This window comes from Chiloscyllium punctatum, chromosome 13, assembly GCF_047496795.1.
Source record: "Chiloscyllium punctatum isolate Juve2018m chromosome 13, sChiPun1.3, whole genome shotgun sequence".
Classification (NCBI taxonomy): Eukaryota; Metazoa; Chordata; class Chondrichthyes; order Orectolobiformes; family Hemiscylliidae; genus Chiloscyllium; species Chiloscyllium punctatum.
In genome coordinates, this window is record NC_092751.1 from 77073409 (window position 1) to 77096854 (window position 23446).

A 23446-nucleotide genomic window follows, 5' to 3' on the forward strand; every position below is an offset into this window, starting at 1 on the left:
GGCTTCTTCCCTTGAAGGCATGTCTACACACTGTGTCAGGAATCCCTCCCGCACACACTGGACAAAAACTGACCCATCTATCGTACTCGTACTGTCGTGATCTCAGTCAATATTTGGATATTGTCTTGAGTGTTCCAGAGTTTTTCATTGTCCCACCGTCCAGATGAAGTTTGTATTGCTCACGTACGGGAGCGAGAATTCTTTCAATGTCTCAGATCAATTCCTGTGCCGAGAACATCGGAGTCAATGTCCTTTCCTCTACTCGGACTGACAATTTACACTTCTTCAATCTCCTGTGATTCCATTTCCCAAAGAGTTTCTCAAGATTTCCAAAGCTGGAGCCTAAATTATATGGTTTGCTTCCTAAACATTTTTCCAACTGCCAACTGACAATATGTTCAGAGTATCTCTTCACAATCCTCTGGCTTTTCCATGTCCAGGGATGAGAAGTCCCATTTGGTGGAGAGAGTTCCTAGGCTGGTGAGTTTCACTTTGGAACAAAGATGGTTAAGTGGCAATTTCCTCCGGTTGTTTGTAATGATGGGAGACGGAGCGGTGGGGAATGAGCACTCTGACGAGCAAGAGGAAGTGTTGCCAATGACCAGAGTCAGAGAACAGAGGACAAGGGATTAAAGGAATCTAATGAAAAGCAGCACTTCTGCTCAGGGCGTTCAATAACAACTGCAGAAATCCGATGTGTCGAGCAGTGTATCTGGAAAGAGAAACAGAGATAATGTTTTAAATGTGGAGCATTTCTGATGAAGAACTCGAGTTTCTCAAGTCTCATCAAATTACAGGCCTGGTTTGCAAAACAGGCTTTCGGAACTTTGAATTCTTCCAGCAGCAAAGCACGGATAACGTAGTCAGCAGGAGTCGAACCTACGTGGGGAAACCCCAATGGATTTCTAATCCATCGCCTTAACCACTCGGCCATGACTACAGACGGCACCACACCCTGAGCACTGACCAAATCAGTCGTGATCTCATTGAAAGCTGCCGCTGACTTGAGTGAAATGTTTCCATCTCCATTCATACCTTTGCTGTCATTTGTAAGGTGCGAGACACCAATGTCAAAGAAGAAAAGCACAAAGTTAGGAAAAGATATTTGCAGCAAAATTGAGTCAAAATTATTTATTGAAAGGAAAATCACACTTGGCAATTTGCTCGATCTCTTTGCGAACATGACCAGCAGAGGTAATCAAGGGAGCTATTGATCTGAGTATTCTTGGACATGAAACAAACAAAGGTTAGTGACATATTCATTTCTTTATTTAGCGAACGAAATGGTCTTTCCTGATGGTTACAATGAAAGAGATGGTTCCCAATAAAAGACAGAGATCAAGTCGCTTGTAGATATACTTCAATGTGATACGATTCACTTTCAGCCCCTAATTACCCCAGAGATGGAGGGGGTGAGTTACTTTTCTTCACTCTTCAATTCCACAGCATGGAGGTACAGATATGAAACCGCCAGAGATGGAGTTCTTGAATTGGGAACCAGCGACACTGAAGGAACTCGGCAGGAGTGAGGACTGCAGATGCTGGAAACCTGATTTTAGATCAGAAAATGCTGGAAAAGCACAGCAGCATCCGAGGAACAGGAAAGTCGATGTTTCTGTTGCCAGTCTTTCTGCGTTCCGCAAACAATTTTCGTTTTAGGCTCAGATTTCCAGCAACTGCAGCTATTTGTATTATGTTAACATTCATAATGTTTTGGACAAAACCAATGAGCTGCTAGCATCGGAAAATCGGCAGAAGTACTGGTACACCGATATGTTAGCTGAACAATACAACCATTCCATGAGTGGGAATACGATCCGGGCCACGGTGCTGAGAGTACCGAATCTTCACAAGTAAATAACAAGACAAGGCGATAGATACTATCGTATTTAGTGTAAATAAAACACCCTTTATGAACATTTTCGTTGCAGATTATTTTCAACTTGTCTTCGTAGATTTACAAAGTGGGAAAAGGCCATTCCGCCTGATCAGAGAGCCATCTATTCCAGTCGCAGTTTCCAACTTTGGCCCAAAGTGTCGTGTGTTCTAATGTTCCCAGGGCAAATGTCAATGACTTTATCCTGTGTTCTTAAATGGCACAGATGTATGACACTTCCACAACGACTTGTCACTCTTTTGAGGAACTCATGCTCATTTTCACCCACAAAGGGAGACACACAGAAAGGCACCCCGAAACCGACAGAGGTCTCCGTTGTGTTGAGCTGGAATTTGAAATGGACAATAAGACAAATGCAAGTTTTAAATGCGGAAGCACAGAAGCGACGTCCCGGCAGGGCTTTGCAGGGGAGCGTCAACGAGGGGCACGGTTAAAGCGAGACATTCCCCACGAGCCAGGTAGGACTCGAACCTACAATCTTCAGATCCGTAGTCAGACGCGTTATCCATTACGCTACTGGCCCAACAGACACGTGCAGGTGCGGCAGAATGTCGATATGTAATGCCATGGACTTTCACGGAATCAGAATTAAAAAGGTGAACAAGCAGCGAAGATAATCACCAACACTGCTTCACTTCGAAGTTTCCAATTTGTGAAGCAGTGCCTTTCACTGGCAAAGGAGAAACATTTGTCCAGAGCTGCCTGCTTCAGGGTCGCCTCCTTCTCTGCTGGAAGTGCCCATCGTTTTATTCACATTCACGACGCGATTTCATGATCTACTCCAGTGAAAACGTGTCATGGTGTCGTCTAAGCAAGACCCTGCCGAAACTCAGCGAGAGACATCTGCTCATTTCGAGCTCAGGATGTGGAATTAGACGAGCTGCGTGACACCTTTTATTGGCGCCGCCACTTCACTGCAAATTAGCGGCTCAAAACGAGCCGTTGTTAGCATCAGCTTGATTTGTACCTTCCTGCAGTGCATTTGCTAAACAACATCAGATAGATCCCATCCGGCCCAGCTGACTTATCTATTTTCACACTCTGCAGTATTTCTAATATCTCTTCCTTGTGAACCTCAATCTCTTCTAGTCTAGACGCAAGTATCTCTGTATCTTCCTCGCCAACATTTTCATTATCTATAGCGAACTCTGTCGAAAAATATTTATTTAGTGCTTCCTCTATCTCCACTGACTCCACACACGACTTCCCACTATTATCCTTGATTGTCCCAAATTTAACTCTCGTCATTCTTTTATTCCTGACATACCTATGGAAAGCCTTAGCGTTAACCCTGATCCTATCTGCCAACAGCTTCTCATGTCTCCTCCTGGCTCTTCCCAGCTCTCTTTTTAGGTCTTTCCTGAGATCGTTGGAAACCTCGAGCGCTCTAACTGAGTTTTCACGTTTTGTCCTAACATAAGACTTCTTGTTCTTCTTGACCAGGGATTCCACCTTCCTTAGTAAACCACGGCTCACGCGTTCTATATCTTCCTCCCTGCCTGACAGGTACATATTTATCGAGGACACACAGGAGCTTTTCCTTGACTAAGCTTCACATTTTTAATGTGCTCACCCCCTACAGTTTCCTACCCAACTCTGCGCTTCCTAAATCTTACCTCATTGCATCGTGATTTCCCTTCCACCAGCTGAAACTCTTGCTCCGTGGAGTACACCTATCCCTTTCCATCACGAAAGTAAACCTGAGAGAATTGTGATCGCTGTCTCAACAGTGCTCACCTACTTCCAAATCTAAAACCTGGCCAGGCTCGTTACCCAGTACTAAATCGAAAGTGGCTTCTTCCCTTGAAGGCATGTCTACATACTGTGTCAGGAATCCCTCCCGCACACACTGGACAAAAACTGACCCATCTATCGTACTCGTACTGTCGTGATCTCAGTCAATATTTGGATATTGTCTTGAGTGTTCCAGAGTTTTTCATTGTCCCACCGTCCAGATGAAGTTTGTATTGCTCACGTACGGGAGCGAGAATTCTTTCAATGTCTCAGATCAATTCCTGTGCCGAGAACATCAGAGTCAATGTCCCTTCCTCTACTCGGACTGACAAATTACACTTCTTCAATCTCCTGTGATTCCATTTCCCAAAGAGTTTCTCAAGATTTCCAAAGCTGGAGCCTAAATTATATGGTTTGCTTCCTAAACATTTTTCCAACTGCCAACTGACAATATGTTCACAGTATCTCTTCACAATCCTCTGGCTTTTCCATGTCCAGGGATGAGAAGTCCCATTTGGTGGAGAGAGTTCCTAGGCTGGTGAGTTTCACTTTGGAACAAAGATGGTTAAGTGGCAATTTCCTGCGGTTGTTTGTAATGATGGGAGACGTAGCGGTGGGGAATGAGCACTCTGACGAGCAAGAGGAAGTGTTGCCAATGACCAGAGTCAGAGAACAGAGGACAAGGGATTAAAGGAATCTAATGAAAAGCAGCACTTCTGCTCAGGGCGTTCAATAACAACTGCAGAAATCCGATGTGTCGAGCAGTGTATCTGGAAAGAGAAACAGAGATAATGTTTTAAATGTGGAGCATTTCTGATGAAGAACTCGAGTTTCTCAAGTCTCATCAAATTACAGGCCTGGTTTGCAAAACACGCTTTCGGAACTTTGAATTGTTCCAGCAGCAAAGCACAGATAAGGTAGTCAGCAGGATTCGAACCTACGTGGGGAAACCCCAATGGATTTCTAATCCATCGCCTTAACCACTCGGCCATGACTACAGACGGCACCGCACCCTGAGCACTGACCAAATCAGTCGTGATCTCATTGAAAGCTGCCGCTGACTTGAGTGAAATGTTTCCATCTCCATTCATACCTTTGCTGTCATTTGTAAGGTGCGAGACACCAATGTCAAAGAAGAAAAGCACAAAGTTAGGAAAAGATATTTGCAGCAAAATTGAGTCAAAATTATTTATTGAAAGGAAAATCACACTTGGCAATTTGCTCGATCTCTTTGCGAACATGACCAGCAGAGGTAATCAAGGGAGCTATTGATCTGAGTATTCTTGGACATGAAACAAACAAAGGTTAGTGACATATTCATTTCTTTATTTAGCGAACGAAATGGTCTTTCCTGATGGTTACAATGAAAGAGATGGTTCCCAATAAAAGACAGAGATCAAGTCGCTTGTAGATATACTTCAATGTGATACGATTCACTTTCAGCCCCTAATTACCCCAGAGATGGAGGGGGTGAGTTACTTTTCTTCACTCTTCAATTCCACAGCATGGAGGTACAGATATGAAACCGCCAGAGATGGAGTTCTTGAATTGGGAACCAGCGACACTGAAGGAACTCGGCAGGAGTGAGGACTGCAGATGCTGGAAACCTGATTTTAGATCAGAAAATGCTGGAAAAGCACAGCAGCATCCGAGGAGCAGGAAAGTCGATGTTTCTGTTGCCAGTCTTTCTGCGTTCCGCAAACAATTTTCGTTTTAGGCTCAGATTTCCAGCAACTGCAGCTATTTGTATTATGTTAACATTCATAATGTTTTGGACAAAACCAATGAGCTGCTAGCATCGGAAAATCGGCAGAAGTACTGGTACACCGATATGTTAGCTGAACAATACAACCATTCCATGAGCGGGAATACGATCCGGGCCACGGTGCTGAGAGTACCGAATCTTCACAAGTAAATAACAAGACAAGGCGATAGATACTATCGTATTTAGTGTAAATAAAACACCCTTTATGAACATTTTCGTTGCAGATTATTTTCAACTTGTCTTCGTAGATTTACAAAGTGGGAAAAGGCCATTCCGCCTGATCAGAGAGCCATCTATTCCAGTCGCAGTTTCCAACTTTGGCCCAAAGTGTCGTGAGTTCTAATGTTCCCAGGGCAAATGTCAATGACTTTATCCTGTGTTCTTAAATGGCACAGATGTATGACACTTCCACAACGACTTGTCACTCTTTTGAGGAACTCATGCTCATTTTCACCCACAAAGGGAGACACACAGAAAGGCACCCCGAAACCGACAGAGGTCTCCGTTGTGGTGAGCTGGAATTTGAAATGGACAATAAGACAAATGCAAGTTTTAAATGCGGAAGCACAGAAGCGACGTCCCGGCAGGGGAGCGTCAACGAGGGGCACGGTTAAAGTGAGACATTCCCCACGAGCCAGGTAGGACTCGAACCTACAATCTTCTGATCCGAAGTCAGACGCGTTATCCATTACGCTACTGGCCCAACAGACACGTGCAGGTACGGCAGAATGTCGATATGTAATGCCATGGACTTTCACGGAATCAGAATTAAAAAGGTGAACAAGCAGCGAAGATAATCACCAACACTGCTTCACTTCGAAGTTTCCAATTTGTGAAGCAGTGCCTTTCACTGGCAAAGGAGAAACATTTGTCCAGAGCTGCCTGCTTCAGGGTCGCCTCCTTCTCTGCTGGAAGTGCCCATCGTTTTATTCACATTCACGACGCGATTTCATGATCTACTCCAGTGAAAACGTGTCATGGTGTCGTCTAAGCAAGACCCTGCCGAAACTCAGCGAGAGACATCTGCTCATTTCGAGCTCAGGATGTGGAATTAGACGAGCTGCGTGACACCTTTTATTGGCGCCGCCACTTCACTGCAAATTAGCGGCTCAAAACGAGCCGTTGTTAGCATCAGCTTGATTTGTACCTTCCTGCAGTGCATTTGCTAAACAACATCAGATAGATCCCATCCGGCCCAGCTGACTTATCTATTTTCACACTCTGCAGTATTTCTAATATCTCTTCCTTGTGAACCTCAATCTCTTCTAGTCTAGACGCAAGTATCTCTGTATCTTCCTCGCCAACATTTTCATTATCTATAGCGAACTCTGTCGAAAAATATTTATTTAGTGCTTCCTCTATCTCCACTGACTCCACACACGACTTCCCACTATTATCCTTGATTGTCCCAAATTTAACTCTCGTCATTCTTTTATTCCTGACATACCTATGGAAAGCCTTAGAGTTAACCCTGATCCTATCTGCCAACAGCTTCTCATGTCTCCTCCTGGCTCTTCCCAGCTCTCTTTTTAGGTCTTTCCTGAGATCGTTGGAAACCTCGAGCGCTCTAACTGAGTTTTCACGTTTTGTCCTAACATAAGACTTCTTGTTCTTCTTGACCAGGGATTCCACCTTCCTTAGTAAACCACGGCTCACGCGTTCTATATCTTCCTCCCTGCCTGACAGGTACATACTTATCGAGGACACACAGGAGCTTTTCCTTGACTAAGCTTCACATTTTTAATGTGCTCACCCCCTACAGTTTCCTACCCAACTCTGCGCTTCCTAAATCTTACCTCATTGCATCGTGATTTCCCTTCCACCAGCTGAAACTCTTGCTCCGTGGAGTACACCTATCCCTTTCCATCACGAAAGTAAACCTGAGAGAATTGTGATCGCTGTCTCCACAGTGCTCACCTACTTCCAAATCTAAAACCTGGCCAGGCTCGTTACCCAGTACTAAATCGAAAGTGGCTTCTTCCCTTGAAGGCATGTCTACATACTGTGTCAGGAATCCCTCCCGCACACACTGGACAAAAACTGACCCATCTATCGTACTCGTACTGTCGTGATCTCAGTCAATATTTGGATATTGTCTTGAGTGTTCCAGAGTTTTTCATTGTCCCACCGTCCAGATGAAGTTTGTATTGCTCACGTACGGGAGCGAGAATTCTTTCAATGTCTCAGATCAATTCCTGTGCCGAGAACATCAGAGTCAATGTCCCTTCCTCTACTCGGACTGACAATTTACACTTCTTCAATCTCCTGTGATTCCATTTCCCAAAGAGTTTCTCAAGATTTCCAAAGCTGGAGCCTAAATTATATGGTTTGCTTCCTAAACATTTTTCCAACTGCCAACTGACAATATGTTCAGAGTATCTCTTCACAATCCTCTGGCTTTTCCATGTCCAGGGATGAGAAGTCCCATTTGGTGGAGAGAGTTCCTAGGCTGGTGAGTTTCACTTTGGAACAAAGATGGTTAAGTGGCAATTTCCTGCGGTTGTTTGTAATGATGGGAGACGGAGCGGTGGGGAATGAGCACTCTGACGAGCAAGAGGAAGTGTTGCCAATGACCAGAGTCAGAGAACAGAGGACAAGGGATTAAAGGAATCTAATGAAAAGCAGCACTTCTGCTCAGGGCGTTCAATAACAACTGCAGAAATCCGATGTGTCGAGCAGTGTATCTGGAAAGAGAAACAGAGATAATGTTTTAAATGTGGAGCATTTCTGATGAAGAACTCGAGTTTCTCAAGTCTCATCAAATTACAGGCCTGGTTTGCAAAACAGGCTTTCGGAACTTTGAATTCTTCCAGCAGCAAAGCACGGATAACGTAGTCAGCAGGATTCGAATCTACGTGGGGAAACCCCAATGGATTTCTAATCCATCGCCTTAACCACTCGGCCATGACTACAGACGGCACCGCGCCCTGAGCACTGACCAAATCAGTCGTGATCTCATTGAAAGCTGCCGCTGACTTGAGTGAAATGTTTCCATCTCCATTCATACCTTTGCTGTCATTTGTAAGGTGCGAGACACCAATGTCAAAGAAGAAAAGCACAAAGTTAGGAAAAGATACTTGCAGCAAAATTGAGTCAAAATTATTTATTGAAAGGAAAATCACACTTGGCAATTTGCTCGATCTCTTTGCGAACATGACCAGCAGAGGTAATCAAGGGAGCTATTGATCTGAGTATTCTTGGACATGAAACAAACAAAGGATAGTGACATATTCATTTCTTTATTTAGCGAACGAAATGGTCTTTCCTGATGGTTACAATGAAAGAGATGGTTCCCAATAAAAGACAGAGATCAAGTCGCTTGTAGATATACTTCAATGTGATACGATTCACTTTCAGCCCCTAATTACCCCAGAGATGGAGGGGGTGAGTTACTTTTCTTCACTCTTCAATTCCACAGCATGGAGGTATAGATATGAAACCGCCAGAGATGGAGTTCTTGAATTGGGAACCAGCGACACTGAAGGAACTCGGCAGGAGTGAGGACTGCAGATGCTGGAAACCTGATTTTAGATCAGAAAATGTTGGAAAAGCACAGCAGCATCCGAGGAACAGGAAAGTCGATGTTTCTGTTGCCAGTCTTTCTGCGTTCCGCAAACAATTTTCGTTTTAGGCTCAGATTTCCAGCAACTGCAGCTATTTGTATTATGTTAACATTCATAATGTTTTGGACAAAACCAATGAGCTGCTAGCATCGGAAAATCGGCAGAAGTACTGGTACACCGATATGTTAGCTGAACAATACAACCATTCCATGAGCGGGAATACGATCCGGGCCACGGTGCTGAGAGTACCGAATCTTCACAAGTAAATAACAAGACAAGGCGATAGATACTATCGTATTTAGTGTAAATAAAACACCCTTTATGAACATTTTCGTTGCAGATTATTTTCAACTTGTCTTCGTAGATTTACAAAGTGGGAAAAGGCCATTCCGCCTGATCAGAGAGCCATCTATTCCAGTCGCAATTTCCAACTTTGGCCCAAAGTGTCGTGTGTTCTAATGTTCCCAGGGCAAATGTCAATGACTTTATCCTGTGTTCTTAAATGGTACAGATGTATGACACTTCCACAACGACTTGTCACTCTTTTGAGGAACTCATGCTCATTTTCACCCACAAAGGGAGACACACAGAAAGGCACCCCCAAACCGACAGAGGTCTCCGTTGTGGTGAGCTGGAATTTGAAATGGACAATAAGACAAATGCAAGTTTTAAATGCGGAAGCACAGAAGCGACATCCCAACAGGGCTTTGCAGGGGAGCGCCAACGAGGGGCACGGTTAAAGTGAGACATTCCCCACGAGCCAGGTAGGACTCGAACCTACAATCTTCTGATCCGAAGTCAGACGCGTTATCCATTACGCTACTGGCCCAATAGACACGTGCAGGTACGGCAGAATGTCGATATGTAATGCCATGGACTTTCACGGAATCAGAATTAAAAAGGTGAACAAGCAGCGAAGATAATCACCAACACTGCTTCACTTCGAAGTTTCCAATTTGTGAAGCAGTGCCTTTCACTGGCAAAGGAGAAACATTTGTCCAGAGCTGCCTGCTTCAGGGTCGCCTCCTTCTCTGCTGGAAGTGCCCATCGTTTTATTCACATTCACGACGCGATTTCATGATCTACTCCAGTGAAAACGTGTCATGGTGTCGTCTAAGCAAGACCCTGCCGAAACTCAGCGAGAGACATCTGCTCATTTCGAGCTCAGGATGTGGAATTAGACGAGCTGCGTGTCACCTTTTATTGGCGCCGCCACTTCACTGCAAATTAGCGGCTCAAAACGAGCCGTTGTTAGCATCAGCTTGATTTGTACCTTCCTGCAGTGCATTTGCTAAACAACATCAGATAGATCCCATCCGGCCCAGCTGACTTATCTATTTTCACACTCTGCAGTATTTCTAATATCTCTTCCTTGTGAACCTCAATCTCTTCTAGTCTAGACGCAAGTATCTCTGTATCTTCCTCGCCAACATTTTCATTATCTATAGCGAACTCTGTCGAAAAATATTTATTTAGTGCTTCCTCTATCTCCACTGACTCCACACACGACTTCCCACTATTATCCTTGATTGTCCCAAATTTAACTCTCGTCATTCTTTTATTCCTGACATACCTATGGAAAGCCTTAGCGTTAACCCTGATCCTATCTGCCAACAACTTCTCATGTCTCCTCCTGGCTCTTCCCAGCTCTCTTTTTAGGTCTTTCCTGAGATCGTTGGAAACCTCGAGCGCTCTAACTGAGTTTTCACGTTTTGTCCTAACATAAGACTTCTTGTTCTTCTTGACCAGGGATTCCACCTTCCTTAGTAAACCACGGCTCACGCGTTCTATATCTTCCTCCCTGCCTGACAGGTACATACTTATCGAGGACACACAGGAGCTTTTCCTTGAATAAGCTTCACATTTTTAATGTGCTCACCCCCTACAGTTTCCTACCCAACTCTGCGCTTCCTAAATCTTACCTCATTGCATCGTGATTTCCCTTCCACCAGCTGAAACTCTTGCTCCGTGGAGTACACCTATCCCTTTCCATCACGAAAGTAAACCTGAGAGAATTGTGATCGCTGTCTCCACAGTGCTCACCTACTTCCAAATCTAAAACCTGGCCAGGCTCGTTACCCAGTACTAAATCGAAAGTGGCTTCTTCCCTTGAAGCCATGTCTACATACTGTGTCAGGAAGCCCTCCCGCACACACTGGACAAAAACTGACCCATCTATCGTACTCGTACTGGCGTGATCTCAGTCAATATTTGGATATTGTCTTGAGTGTTCCAGAGTTTTTCATTGTTCCACCGTCCAGATGAAGTTTGTATTGCTCACGTACGGGAGCGAGAATTCTTTCAATGTCTCAGATCAATTCCTGTGCCGAGAACATCAGAGTCAATGTCCCTTCCTCTACTCGGACTGACAACTTACACTTCTTCAATCTCCTGTGATTCCATTTCCCAACGAGTTTCTCAAGATTTCCAAAGCTGGAGCCTAAATTATATGGTTTGCTTCCTAAACATTTTTCCAACGGCCAACTGACAATATGTTCACAGTATCTCTTCACAATCCTCTGGCTTTTCCATGTCCAGGGATGAGAAGTCCCATTTGGTGGAGAGAGTTCCTAGGCTGGTGAGTTTCACTTTGGAACAAAGATGGTTAAGTGGCAATTTCCTGCGGTTGTTTGTAATGATGGGAGACGGAGCGGTGGGGAATGAGCACTCTGACGAGCAAGAGGAAGTGTTGCCAATGACCAGAGTCAGAGAACAGAGGACAAGGGATTAAAGGAATCTAATGAAAAGCAGCACTTCTGCTCAGGGCGTTCAATAACAACTGCAGAAATCCGATGTGTCGAGCAGTGTATCTGGAAAGAGAAACAGAGATAATGTTTTAAATGTGGAGCATTTCTGATGAAGAACTCGAGTTTCTCAAGTCTCATCAAATTACAGGCCTGGTTTGCAAAACACGCTTTCGGAATTTTGAATTGTTCCAGCAGCAAAGCACAGATAACGTAGTCAGCAGGATTCGAACCTACGTGGGGAAACCCCAATGGATTTCTAATCCATCGCCTTAACCACTCGGCCATGACTACAGACGGCACCGCACCCTGAGCACTGACCAAATCAGTCGTGATCTCATTGAAAGCTGCCGCTGACTTGAGTGAAATGTTTCCATCTCCATTCATACCTTTGCTGTCATTTGTAAGGTGCGAGACACCAATGTCAAAGAAGAAAAGCACAAAGTTAGGAAAAGATATTTGCAGCAAAATTGAGTCAAAATTATTTATTGAAAGGAAAATCACACTTGGCAATTTGCTCGATCTCTTTGCGAACATGACCAGCAGAGGTAATCAAGGGAGCTATTGATCTGAGTATTCTTGGACATGAAACAAACAAAGGTTAGTGACATATTCATTTCTTTATTTAGCGAACGAAATGGTCTTTCCTGATGGTTACAATGAAAGAGATGGTTCCCAATAAAAGACAGAGATCAAGTCGCTTGTAGATATACTTCAATGTGATACGATTCACTTTCAGCCCCTAATTACCCCAGAGATGGAGGGGGTGAGTTACTTTTCTTCACTCTTCAATTCCACAGCATGGAGGTACAGATATGAAACCGCCAGAGATGGAGTTCTTGAATTGGGAACCAGCGACACTGAAGGAACTCGGCAGGAGTGAGGACTGCAGATGCTGGAAACCTGATTTTAGATCAGAAAATGCTGGAAAAGCACAGCAGCATCCGAGGAGCAGGAAAGTCGATGTTTCTGTTGCCAGTCTTTCTGCGTTCCGCAAACAATTTTCGTTTTAGGCTCAGATTTCCAGCAACTGCAGCTATTTGTATTATGTTAACATTCATAATGTTTTGGACAAAACCAATGAGCTGCTAGCATCGGAAAATCGGCAGAAGTACTGGTACACCGATATGTTAGCTGAACAATACAACCATTCCATGAGCGGGAATACGATCCGGGCCACGGTGCTGAGAGTACCGAATCTTCACAAGTAAATAACAAGACAAGGCGATAGATACTATCGTATTTAGTGTAAATAAAACACCCTTTATGAACATTTTCGTTGCAGATTATTTTCAACTTGTCTTCGTAGATTTACAAAGTGGGAAAAAGCCATTCCGCCTGATCAGAGAGCCATCTATTCCAGTCGCAGTTTCCAACTTTGGCCCAAAGTGTCGTGTGTTCTAATGTTCCCAGGGCAAATGTCAATGACTTTATCCTGTGTTCTTAAATGGTACAGATGTATGACACTTCCACAACGACTTGTCACTCTTTTGAGGAACTCATGCTCATTTTCACCCACAAAGGGAGACACACAGAAAGGCACCCCGAAACCGACAGAGGTCTCCGTTGTGGTGAGCTGGAATTTGAAATGGACAATAAGACAAATGCAAGTTTTAAATGCGGAAGCACAGAAGCGACGTCCCGGCAGGGGAGCGTCAACGAGGGGCACGGTTAAAGTGAGACATCCCCCACGAGCCAGGTAGGACTCGAACCTACAATCTTCTGATCCGAAGTCAGACGCGTTATCCATTACGCTACTGGCCCAATAGACACGTGCAGGTACGGCAGAATGTCGATATGTAATGCCATGGACTTTCACGGAATCAGAATTAAAAAGGTGAACAAGCAGCGAAGATAATCACCAACACTGCTTCACTTCGAAGTTTCCAATTTGTGAAGCAGTGCCTTTCACTGGCAAAGGAGAAACATTTGTCCAGAGCTGCCTGCTTCAGGGTCGCCTCCTTCTCTGCTGGAAGTGCCCATCGTTTTATTCACATTCACGACGCGATTTCATGATCTACTCCAGTGAAAACGTGTCATGGTGTCGTCTAAGCAAGACCCTGCCGAAACTCAGCGAGAGACATCTGCTCATTTCGAGCTCAGGATGTGGAATTAGACGAGCTGCGTGTCACCTTTTATTGGCGCCGCCACTTCACTGCAAATTAGCGGCTCAAAACGAGCCGTTGTTCGCATCAGCTTGATTTGTACCTTCCTGCAGTGCATTTGCTAAACAACATCAGATAGATCCCATCCGGCCCAGCTGACTTATCTATTTTCACACTCTGCAGTATTTCTAATATCTCTTCCTTGTGAACCTCAATCTCTTCTAGTCTAGACGCAAGTATCTCTGTATCTTCCTCGCCAACATTTTCATTATCTATAGCGAACTCTGTCGAAAAATATTTATTTAGTGCTTCCTCTATCTCCACTGACTCCACACACGACTTCCCACTATTATCCTTGATTGTCCCAAATTTAACTCTCGTCATTCTTTTATTCCTGACCTACCTATGGAAAGCCTTAGCGTTAACCCTGATCCTATCTGCCAACAACTTCTCATGTCTCCTCCTGGCTCTTCCCAGCTCTCTTTTTAGGTCTTTCCTGAGATCGTTGGAAACCTCGAGCGCTCTAACTGAGTTTTCACGTTTTGTCCTAACATAAGACTTCTTGTTCTTCTTGACCAGGGATTCCACCTTCCTTAGTAAACCACGGCTCACGCGTTCTATATCTTCCTCCCTGCCTGACAGGTACATACTTATCGAGGACACACAGGAGCTTTTCCTTGACTAAGCTTCACATTTTTAATGTGCTCACCCCCTACAGTTTCCTACCCAACTCTGCGCTTCCTAAATCTTACCTCATTGCATCGTGATTTCCCTTCCACCAGCTGAAACTCTTGCTCCGTGGAGTACACCTATCCCTTTCCATCACGAAAGTAAACCTGAGAGAATTGTGATCGCTGTCTCCACAGTGCTCACCTACTTCCAAATCTAAAACCTGGCCAGGCTCGTTACCCAGTACTAAATCGAAAGTGGCTTCTTCCCTTGAAGGCATGTCTACACACTGTGTCAGGAATCCCTCCCGCACACACTGGACAAAAACTGACCCATCTATCGTACTCGTACTGTCGTGATCTCAGTCAATATTTGGATATTGTCTTGAGTGTTCCAGAGTTTTTCATTGTCCCACCGTCCAGATGAAGTTTGTATTGCTCACGTACGGGAGCGAGAATTCTTTCAATGTCTCAGATCAATTCCTGTGCCGAGAACATCGGAGTCAATGTCCTTTCCTCTACTCGGACTGACAATTTACACTTCTTCAATCTCCTGTGATTCCATTTCCCAAAGAGTTTCTCAAGATTTCCAAAGCTGGAGCCTAAATTATATGGTTTGCTTCCTAAACATTTTTCCAACTGCCAACTGACAATATGTTCAGAGTATCTCTTCACAATCCTCTGGCTTTTCCATGTCCAGGGATGAGAAGTCCCATTTGGTGGAGAGAGTTCCTAGGCTGGTGAGTTTCACTTTGGAACAAAGATGGTTAAGTGGCAATTTCCTCCGGTTGTTTGTAATGATGGGAGACGGAGCGGTGGGGAATGAGCACTCTGACGAGCAAGAGGAAGTGTTGCCAATGACCAGAGTCAGAGAACAGAGGACAAGGGATTAAAGGAATCTAATGAAAAGCAGCACTTCTGCTCAGGGCGTTCAATAACAACTGCAGAAATCCGATGTGTCGAGCAGTGTATCTGGAAAGAGAAACAGAGATAATGTTTTAAATGTGGAGCATTTCTGATGAAGAACTCGAGTTTCTCAAGTCTCATCAAATTACAGGCCTGGTTTGCAAAACAGGCTTTCGGAACTTTGAATTCTTCCAGCAGCAAAGCACGGATAACGTAGTCAGCAGGAGTCGAACCTACGTGGGGAAACCCCAATGGATTTCTAATCCATCGCCTTAACCACTCGGCCATGACTACAGACGGCACCGCACCCTGAGCACTGACCAAATCAGTCGTGATCTCATTGAAAGCTGCCGCTGACTTGAGTGAAATGTTTCCATCTCCATTCATACCTTTGCTGTCATTTGTAAGGTGCGAGACACCAATGTCAAAGAAGAAAAGCACAAAGTTAGGAAAAGATATTTGCAGCAAAATTGAGTCAAAATTATTTATTGAAAGGAAAATCACACTTGGCAATTTGCTCGATCTCTTTGCGAACATGACCAGCAGAGGTAATCAAGGGAGCTATTGATCTGAGTATTCTTGGACATGAAACAAACAAAGGTTAGTGACATATTCATTTCTTTATTTAGCGAACGAAATGGTCTTTCCTGATGGTTACAATGAAAGAGATGGTTCCCAATAAAAGACAGAGATCAAGTCGCTTGTAGATATACTTCAATGTGATACGATTCACTTTCAGCCCCTAATTACCCCAGAGATGGAGGGGGTGAGTTACTTTTCTTCACACTTCAATTCCACAGCATGGAGGTACAGATATGAAACCGCCAGAGATGGAGTTCTTGAATTGGGAACCAGCGACACTGAAGGAACTCGGCAGGAGTGAGGACTGCAGATGCTGGAAACCTGATTTTAGATCAGAAAATGCTGGAAAAGCACAGCAGCATCCGAGGAGCAGGAAAGTCGATGTTTCTGTTGCCAGTCTTTCTGCGTTCCGCAAACAATTTTCGTTTTAGGCTCAGATTTCCAGCAACTGCGGCTATTTGTATTATGTTAACATTCATAATGTTTTGGACAAAACCAATGACCTGCTAGCATCGGAAAATCGGCAGAAGTACTGGTACACCGATATGTTAGCTGAACAATACAACCATTCCATGAGCGGGAATACGATCCGGGCCACGGTGCTGAGAGTACCGAATCTTCACAAGTAAATAACAAGACAAGGCGATAGATACTATCGTATTTAGTGTAAATAAAACACCCTTTGTGAACATTTTCGTTGCAGATTATTTTCAACTTGTCTTCGTAGATTTACAAAGTGGGAAAAGGCCATTCCGCCTGATCAGAGAGCCATCTATTCCAGTCGCAGTTTCCAACTTTGGCCCAAAGTGTCGTGTGTTCTAATGTTCCCAGGGCAAATGTCAATGACTTTATCCTGTGTTCTTAAATGGCACAGATGTATGACACTTCCACAACGACTTGTCACTCTTTTGAGGAACTCATGCTCATTTTCACCCACAAAGGCACCCCCAAACCGACAGAGGTCTCCGTTGTGGTGAGCTGGAATTTGAAATGGACAATAAGACAAATGCAAGTTTTAAATGCGGAAGCACAGAAGCGACGTCCCGGCAGGGCTTTGCAGGGGAGCGTCAACGAGGGGCACGGTTAAAGGGAGACATTCCCCACGAGCCAGGTAGGACTCGAACCAACAATCTACTGATCCGAAGTCAGACGCGTTATCCATTACGCTACTGGCCCAATAGACGCGCAGAGCTACGGCAGAATGTCGATATGTAATGCCATGGACTTTCACGGAATCAGAATTAAAAAGGTGAACAAGCAGCGAAGATAATCACCAACACTGCTTCACTTCGAAGTTTCCAATTTGTGAAGCAGTGCCTTTCACTGGCAAAGGAGAAACATTTGTCCAGAGCTGCCTGCTTCAGGGTCGCCTCCTTCTCTGCTGGAAGTGCCCATCGTTTTATTCACATTCACGACGCGATTTCATGATCTACTCCAGTGAAAACGTGCCATGGTGTCGTCTAAGCAAGACCCTGCCGAAACTCAGCGAGAGACATCTGCTCATTTCGAGCTCAGGATGTGGAATTAGACGAGCTGCGTGACACCTTTTATTGGCGCCGCCACTTCACTGCAAATTAGCGGCTCAAAACGAGCCGTTGTTAGCATCAGCTTGATTTGTACCTTCCTGCAGTGCATTTGCTAAACAACATCAGATAGATCCCATCCGGCCCAGCTGACTTATCTATTTTCACACTCTGCAGTATTTCTAATATCTCTTCCTTGTGAACCTCAATCTCTTCTAGTCTAGACGCAAGTATCTCTGTATCTTCCTCGCCAACATTTTCATTATCTATAGCGAACTCTGTCGAAAAATATTTATTTAGTGCTTCCTCTATCTCCACTGACTCCACACACGACTTCCCACTATTATCCTTGATTGTCCCAAATTTAACTCTCGTCATTCTTTTATTCCTGACATACCTATGGAAAGCCTTAGCGTTAACCCTGATCCTATCTGCCAACAACTTCTCATGTCTCCTCCTGGCTCTTCCCAGCTCTCTTTTTAGGTCTTTCCTGAGATCGTTGGAAACCTCGAGCGCTCTAACTGAGTTTTCACGTTTTGTCCTAACATAAGACTTCTTGTTCTTCTTGACCAGGGATTCCACCTTCCTTAGTAAACCACGGCTCACGCGTTCTATATCTCCCTCCCTGCCTGGCAGGTACATACTTATCGAGGACACACAGGAGCTTTTCCTTGAATAAGCTTCACATTTTTAATGTGCTCACCCCCTACAGTTTCCTACCCAACTCTGCGCTTCCTAAATCTTACCTCATTGCATCGTGATTTCCCTTCCACCAGCTGAAACTCTTGCTCCGTGGAGTACACCTATCCCTTTCCATCACGAAAGTAAACCTGAGAGAATTGTGATCGCTGTCTCCACAGTGCTCACCTACTTCCAAATCTAAAACCTGGCCAGGCTCGTTACCCAGTACTAAATCGAAAGTGGCTTCTTCCCTTGAAGGCATGTCTACATACTGTGTCAGGAATCCCTCCCGCACACACTGGACAAAAACTGACCCATCTATCGTACTCGTACTGTCGTGATCTCAGTCAATATTTGGATATTGTCTTGAGTGTTCCAGAGTTTTTCATTGTCCCACCGTCCAGATGAAGTTTGTATTGCTCACGTACGGGAGCGATAATTCTTTCAATGTCTCAGATCAATTCCTGTGCCGAGAACATCAGAGTCAATGTCCCTTCCTCTACTCGGACTGACAATTTACACTTCTTCAATCTCCTGTGATTCCATTTCCCAAAGAGTTTCTCAAGATTTCCAAAGCTGGAGCCTAAATTATATGGTTTGCTTCCTAAACATTTTTCCAACTGCCAACTGACAATATGTTCACAGTATCTCTTCACAATCCTCTGGCTTTTCCATGTCCAGGGATGAGAAGTCCCATTTGGTGGAGAGAGTTCCTAGGCTGGTGAGTTTCACTTTGGAACAAAGATGGTTAAGTGGCAATTTCCTGCGGTTGTTTGTAATGATGGGAGACGGAGCGGTGGGGAATGAGCACTCTGACGAGCAAGAGGAAGTGTTGCCAATGACCAGAGTCAGAGAACAGAGGACAAGGGATTAAAGGAATCTAATGAAAAGCAGCACTTCTGCTCAGGGCGTTCAATAACAACTGCAGAAATCCGATGTGTCGAGCAGTGTATCTGGAAAGAGAAACAGAGATAATGTTTTAAATGTGGAGCATTTCTGATGAAGAACTCGAGTTTCTCAAGTCTCATCAAATTACAGGCCTGGTTTGCAAAACGGGCTTTCTGAACTTTGAATTGTTCCAGCAGCAAAGCACTGAAAACGTAGTCAGCAGGATTCGAACCTACGTGGGGAAACCCCAATGGATTTCTAATCCATTGCCTTAACCACTCGGCCATGACTACAGACGGCACTGCGTCCTGAGCACTGACCAAATCAGCCGTGATCTCATTGAAAGCTGCCGCTGACTTGAGTGAAATGTTTCCATCTCCATTCATACCTTTGCTGTCATTTGTAAGGTGCGAGACACCAATGTCAAAGAAGAAAAGCACAAAGTTAGGAAAAGATATTTGCAGCAAAATTGAGTCAAAATTATTTATTGAAAGGAAAATCACACTTGGCAATTTGCTCGATCTCTTTGCGAACATGACCAGCAGAGGTAATCAAGGGAGCTATTGATCTGAGTATTCTTGGACATGAAACAAACAAAGGTTAGTGACATATTCATTTCTTTATTTCGCGAACGAAATGGTCTTTCCTGATGGTTACAATGAAAGAGATGGTTCCCAATAAAAGACAGAGATTAAGTCGCTTGTAGATATACTTCAATGTGATACGATTCACTTTCAGCCCCTAATTACCCCAGAGATGGAGGGGGTGAGTTACTTTTCTTCACTCTTCAATTCCACAGCATGGAGGTACAGATATGAAACCGCCAGAGATGGAGTTCTTGAATTGGGAACCAGCGACACTGAAGGAACTCGGCAGGAGTGAGGACTGCAGATGCTGGAAACCTGATTTTAGATCAGAAAATGCTGGAAAAGCACAGCAGCATCCGAGGAGCAGGAAAGTCGATGTTTCTGTTGCCAGTCTTTCTGCGTTCCGCAAACAATTTTCGTTTTAGGCTCAGATTTCCAGCAACTGCAGCTATTTGTATTATGTTAACATTCATAATGTTTTGGACAAAACCAATGACCTGCTAGCATCGGAAAATCGGCCGAAGTACTGGTACACCGATATGTTAGCTGAACAATACAACCATTCCATGAGCGGGAATACGATCCGGGCCACGGTGCTGAGAGTACCGAATCTTCACAAGTAAATAACAAGACAAGGCGATAGATACTATCGTATTTAGTGTAAATAAAACACCCTTTATGAACATTTTCGTTGCAGATTATTTTCAACTTGTCTTCGTAGATTTACAAAGTGGGAAAAGGCCATTCCGCCTGATCAGAGAGCCATCTATTGCAGTCGCAGTTTCCAACTTTGGCCCAAAGTGTCGTGTGTTCTAATGTTCCCAGGGCAAATGTCAATGACTTTATCCTGTGTTCTTAAATGGCACAGATGTATGACACTTCCACAACGACTTGTCACTCTTTTGAGGAACTCATGCTCATTTTCACCCACAAAGGCACCCCCAAACCGACAATGGTCTCCGTTGTGGTGAGCTGGAATTTGAAATGGACAATAAGACAAATGCAAGTTTTAAATGCGGAAGCACAGAAGCGACGTCCCGGCAGGGCTTTGCAGGGGAGCGTCAACGAGGGGCACGGTTAAAGTGAGACATTCCCCACGAGCCAGGTAGGACTCGAACCTACAATCTTCTGATCCGAAGTCAGACACGTTATCCATTACGCTACTGGCCCAATAGACGCGCAGAGCTACGGCAGAATGTCGATATGTAATGCCATGGACTTTCACGGAATCAGAATTAAAAAGGTGAACAAGCAGCGAAGATAATCACCAACACTGCTTCACTTCGAAGTTTCCAATTTGTGAAGCAGTGCCTTTCACTGGCAAAGGAGAAACATTTGTCCAGAGCTGCCTGCTTCAGGGTCGCCTCCTTCTCTGCTGGAAGTGCCCATCGTTTTATTCACATTCACGACGCGATTTCATGATCTACTCCAGTGAAAACGTGCCATGGTGTCGTCTAAGCAAGACCCTGCCGAAACTCAGCGAGAGACATCTGCTCATTTCGAGCTCAGGATGTGGAATTAGACGAGCTGCGTGACACCTTTTATTGGCGCCGCCACTTCACTGCAAATTAGCGGCTCAAAACGAGCCGTTGTTAGCATCAGCTTGATTTGTACCTTCCTGCAGTGCATTTGCTAAACAACATCAGATAGATCCCATCCGGCCCAGCTGACTTATCTATTTTCACACTCTGCAGTATTTCTAATATCTCTTCCTTGTGAACCTCAATCTCTTCTAGTCTAGACGCAAGTATCTCTGTATCTTCCTCGCCAACATTTTCATTATCTATAGCGAACTCTGTCGAAAAATATTTATTTAGTGCTTCCTCTATCTCCACTGACTCCACACACGACTTCCCACTATTATCCTTGATTGTCCCAAATTTAACTCTCGTCATTCTTTTATTCCTGACATACCTATGGAAAGCCTTAGCGTTAACCCTGACCCTATCTGCCAACAACTTCTCATGTCTCCTCCTGGCTCTTCCCAGCTCTCTTTTTAGGTCTTTCCTGAGATCGTTGGAAACCTCGAGCGCTCTAACTGAGTTTTCACGTTTTGTCCTAACATAAGACTTCTTGTTCTTCTTGACCAGGGATTCCACCTTCCTTAGTAAACCACGGCTCACGCGTTCTATATCTCCCTCCCTGCCTGGCAGGTACATACTTATCGAGGACACACAGGAGCTTTTCCTTGAATAAGCTTCACATTTTTAATGTGCTCACCCCCTACAGTTTCCTACCCAACTCTGCGCTTCCTAAATCTTACCTCATTGCATCGTGATTTCCCTTCCACCAGCTGAAACTCTTGCTCCGTGGAGTACACCTATCCCTTTCCATCACGAAAGTAAACCTGAGAGAATTGTGATCGCTGTCTCCACAGTGCTCACCTACTTCCAAATCTAAAACCTGGCCAGGCTCGTTACCCAGTACTAAATCGAAAGTGGCTTCTTCCCTTGAAGGCATGTCTACATACTGTGTCAGGAATCCCTCCCGCACACACTGGACAAAAACTGACCCATCTATCGTACTCGTACTGTCGTGATCTCAGTCAATATTTGGATATTGTCTTGAGTGTTCCAGAGTTTTTCATTGTCCCACCGTCCAGATGAAGTTTGTATTGCTCACGTACGGGAGCGATAATTCTTTCAATGTCTCAGATCAATTCCTGTGCCGAGAACATCAGAGTCAATGTCCCTTCCTCTACTCGGACTGACAATTTACACTTCTTCAATCTCCTGTGATTCCATTTCCCAAAGAGTTTCTCAAGATTTCCAAAGCTGGAGCCTAAATTATATGGTTTGCTTCCTAAACATTTTTCCAACTGCCAACTGACAATATGTTCACAGTATCTCTTCACAATCCTCTGGCTTTTCCATGTCCAGGGATGAGAAGTCCCATTTGGTGGAGAGAGTTCCTAGGCTGGTGAGTTTCACTTTGGAACAAAGATGGTTAAGTGGCAATTTCCTGCGGTTGTTTGTAATGATGGGAGACGGAGCGGTGGGGAATGAGCACTCTGACGAGCAAGAGGAAGTGTTGCCAATGACCAGAGTCAGAGAACAGAGGACAAGGGATTAAAGGAATCTAATGAAAAGCAGCACTTCTGCTCAGGGCGTTCAATAACAACTGCAGAAATCCGATGTGTCGAGCAGTGTATCTGGAAAGAGAAACAGAGATAATGTTTTAAATGTGGAGCATTTCTGATGAAGAACTCGAGTTTCTCAAGTCTCATCAAATTACAGGCCTGGTTTGCAAAACGGGCTTTCTGAACTTTGAATTGTTCCAGCAGCAAAGCACTGAAAACGTAGTCAGCAGGATTCGAACCTACGTGGGGAAACCCCAATGGATTTCTAATCCATTGCCTTAACCACTCGGCCATGACTACAGACGGCACTGCGTCCTGAGCACTGACCAAATCAGCCGTGATCTCATTGAAAGCTGCCGCTGACTTGAGTGAAATGTTTCCATCTCCATTCATACCTTTGCTGTCATTTGTAAGGTGCGAGACACCAATGTCAAAGAAGAAAAGCACAAAGTTAGGAAAAGATATTTGCAGCAAAATTGAGTCAAAATTATTTATTGAAAGGAAAATCACACTTGGCAATTTGCTCGATCTCTTTGCGAACATGACCAGCAGAGGTAATCAAGGGAGCTATTGATCTGAGTATTCTTGGACATGAAACAAACAAAGGTTAGTGACATATTCATTTCTTTATTTCGCGAACGAAATGGTCTTTCCTGATGGTTACAATGAAAGAGATGGTTCCCAATAAAAGACAGAGATTAAGTCGCTTGTAGATATACTTCAA

At 44.3% G+C, this 23446-nt stretch overlaps 13 non-coding genes across 13 annotated transcripts; all 13 read right to left on the minus strand.

Moving 5' to 3' along the window:
- Window positions 1-858: 858 nt before the first annotated feature.
- Window positions 859-940, minus strand: trnas-aga (transfer RNA serine (anticodon AGA)). Its single transcript has one exon. It is a non-coding gene; the product is annotated as a tRNA-Ser (tRNA).
- Window positions 941-2347: 1407 nt separating this feature from the next.
- On the minus strand, window positions 2348-2420 carry trnar-acg (transfer RNA arginine (anticodon ACG)). Its single transcript has one exon. It is a non-coding gene; the product is annotated as a tRNA-Arg (tRNA).
- Window positions 2421-4547: 2127 nt separating this feature from the next.
- trnas-aga (transfer RNA serine (anticodon AGA)) lies at window positions 4548-4629 on the minus strand. The gene has a single exon. It is a non-coding gene; the product is annotated as a tRNA-Ser (tRNA).
- A 1397-nt stretch (window positions 4630-6026) lies between these two features.
- Window positions 6027-6099, minus strand: trnar-ucg (transfer RNA arginine (anticodon UCG)). The gene has a single exon. It is a non-coding gene; the product is annotated as a tRNA-Arg (tRNA).
- Window positions 6100-8226: 2127 nt separating this feature from the next.
- Window positions 8227-8308, minus strand: trnas-aga (transfer RNA serine (anticodon AGA)). The gene has a single exon. It is a non-coding gene; the product is annotated as a tRNA-Ser (tRNA).
- A 1407-nt stretch (window positions 8309-9715) lies between these two features.
- trnar-ucg (transfer RNA arginine (anticodon UCG)) lies at window positions 9716-9788 on the minus strand. The gene has a single exon. It is a non-coding gene; the product is annotated as a tRNA-Arg (tRNA).
- A 2127-nt stretch (window positions 9789-11915) lies between these two features.
- On the minus strand, window positions 11916-11997 carry trnas-aga (transfer RNA serine (anticodon AGA)). Its single transcript has one exon. It is a non-coding gene; the product is annotated as a tRNA-Ser (tRNA).
- A 1397-nt stretch (window positions 11998-13394) lies between these two features.
- trnar-ucg (transfer RNA arginine (anticodon UCG)) lies at window positions 13395-13467 on the minus strand. The gene has a single exon. It is a non-coding gene; the product is annotated as a tRNA-Arg (tRNA).
- Window positions 13468-15594: 2127 nt separating this feature from the next.
- trnas-aga (transfer RNA serine (anticodon AGA)) lies at window positions 15595-15676 on the minus strand. Its single transcript has one exon. It is a non-coding gene; the product is annotated as a tRNA-Ser (tRNA).
- A 1391-nt stretch (window positions 15677-17067) lies between these two features.
- Window positions 17068-17140, minus strand: trnar-ucg (transfer RNA arginine (anticodon UCG)). Its single transcript has one exon. It is a non-coding gene; the product is annotated as a tRNA-Arg (tRNA).
- Window positions 17141-19267: 2127 nt separating this feature from the next.
- On the minus strand, window positions 19268-19349 carry trnas-aga (transfer RNA serine (anticodon AGA)). Its single transcript has one exon. It is a non-coding gene; the product is annotated as a tRNA-Ser (tRNA).
- A 1391-nt stretch (window positions 19350-20740) lies between these two features.
- On the minus strand, window positions 20741-20813 carry trnar-ucg (transfer RNA arginine (anticodon UCG)). Its single transcript has one exon. It is a non-coding gene; the product is annotated as a tRNA-Arg (tRNA).
- A 2127-nt stretch (window positions 20814-22940) lies between these two features.
- On the minus strand, window positions 22941-23022 carry trnas-aga (transfer RNA serine (anticodon AGA)). The gene has a single exon. It is a non-coding gene; the product is annotated as a tRNA-Ser (tRNA).
- Between the last annotated feature and the right edge of the window lie 424 nt (window positions 23023-23446).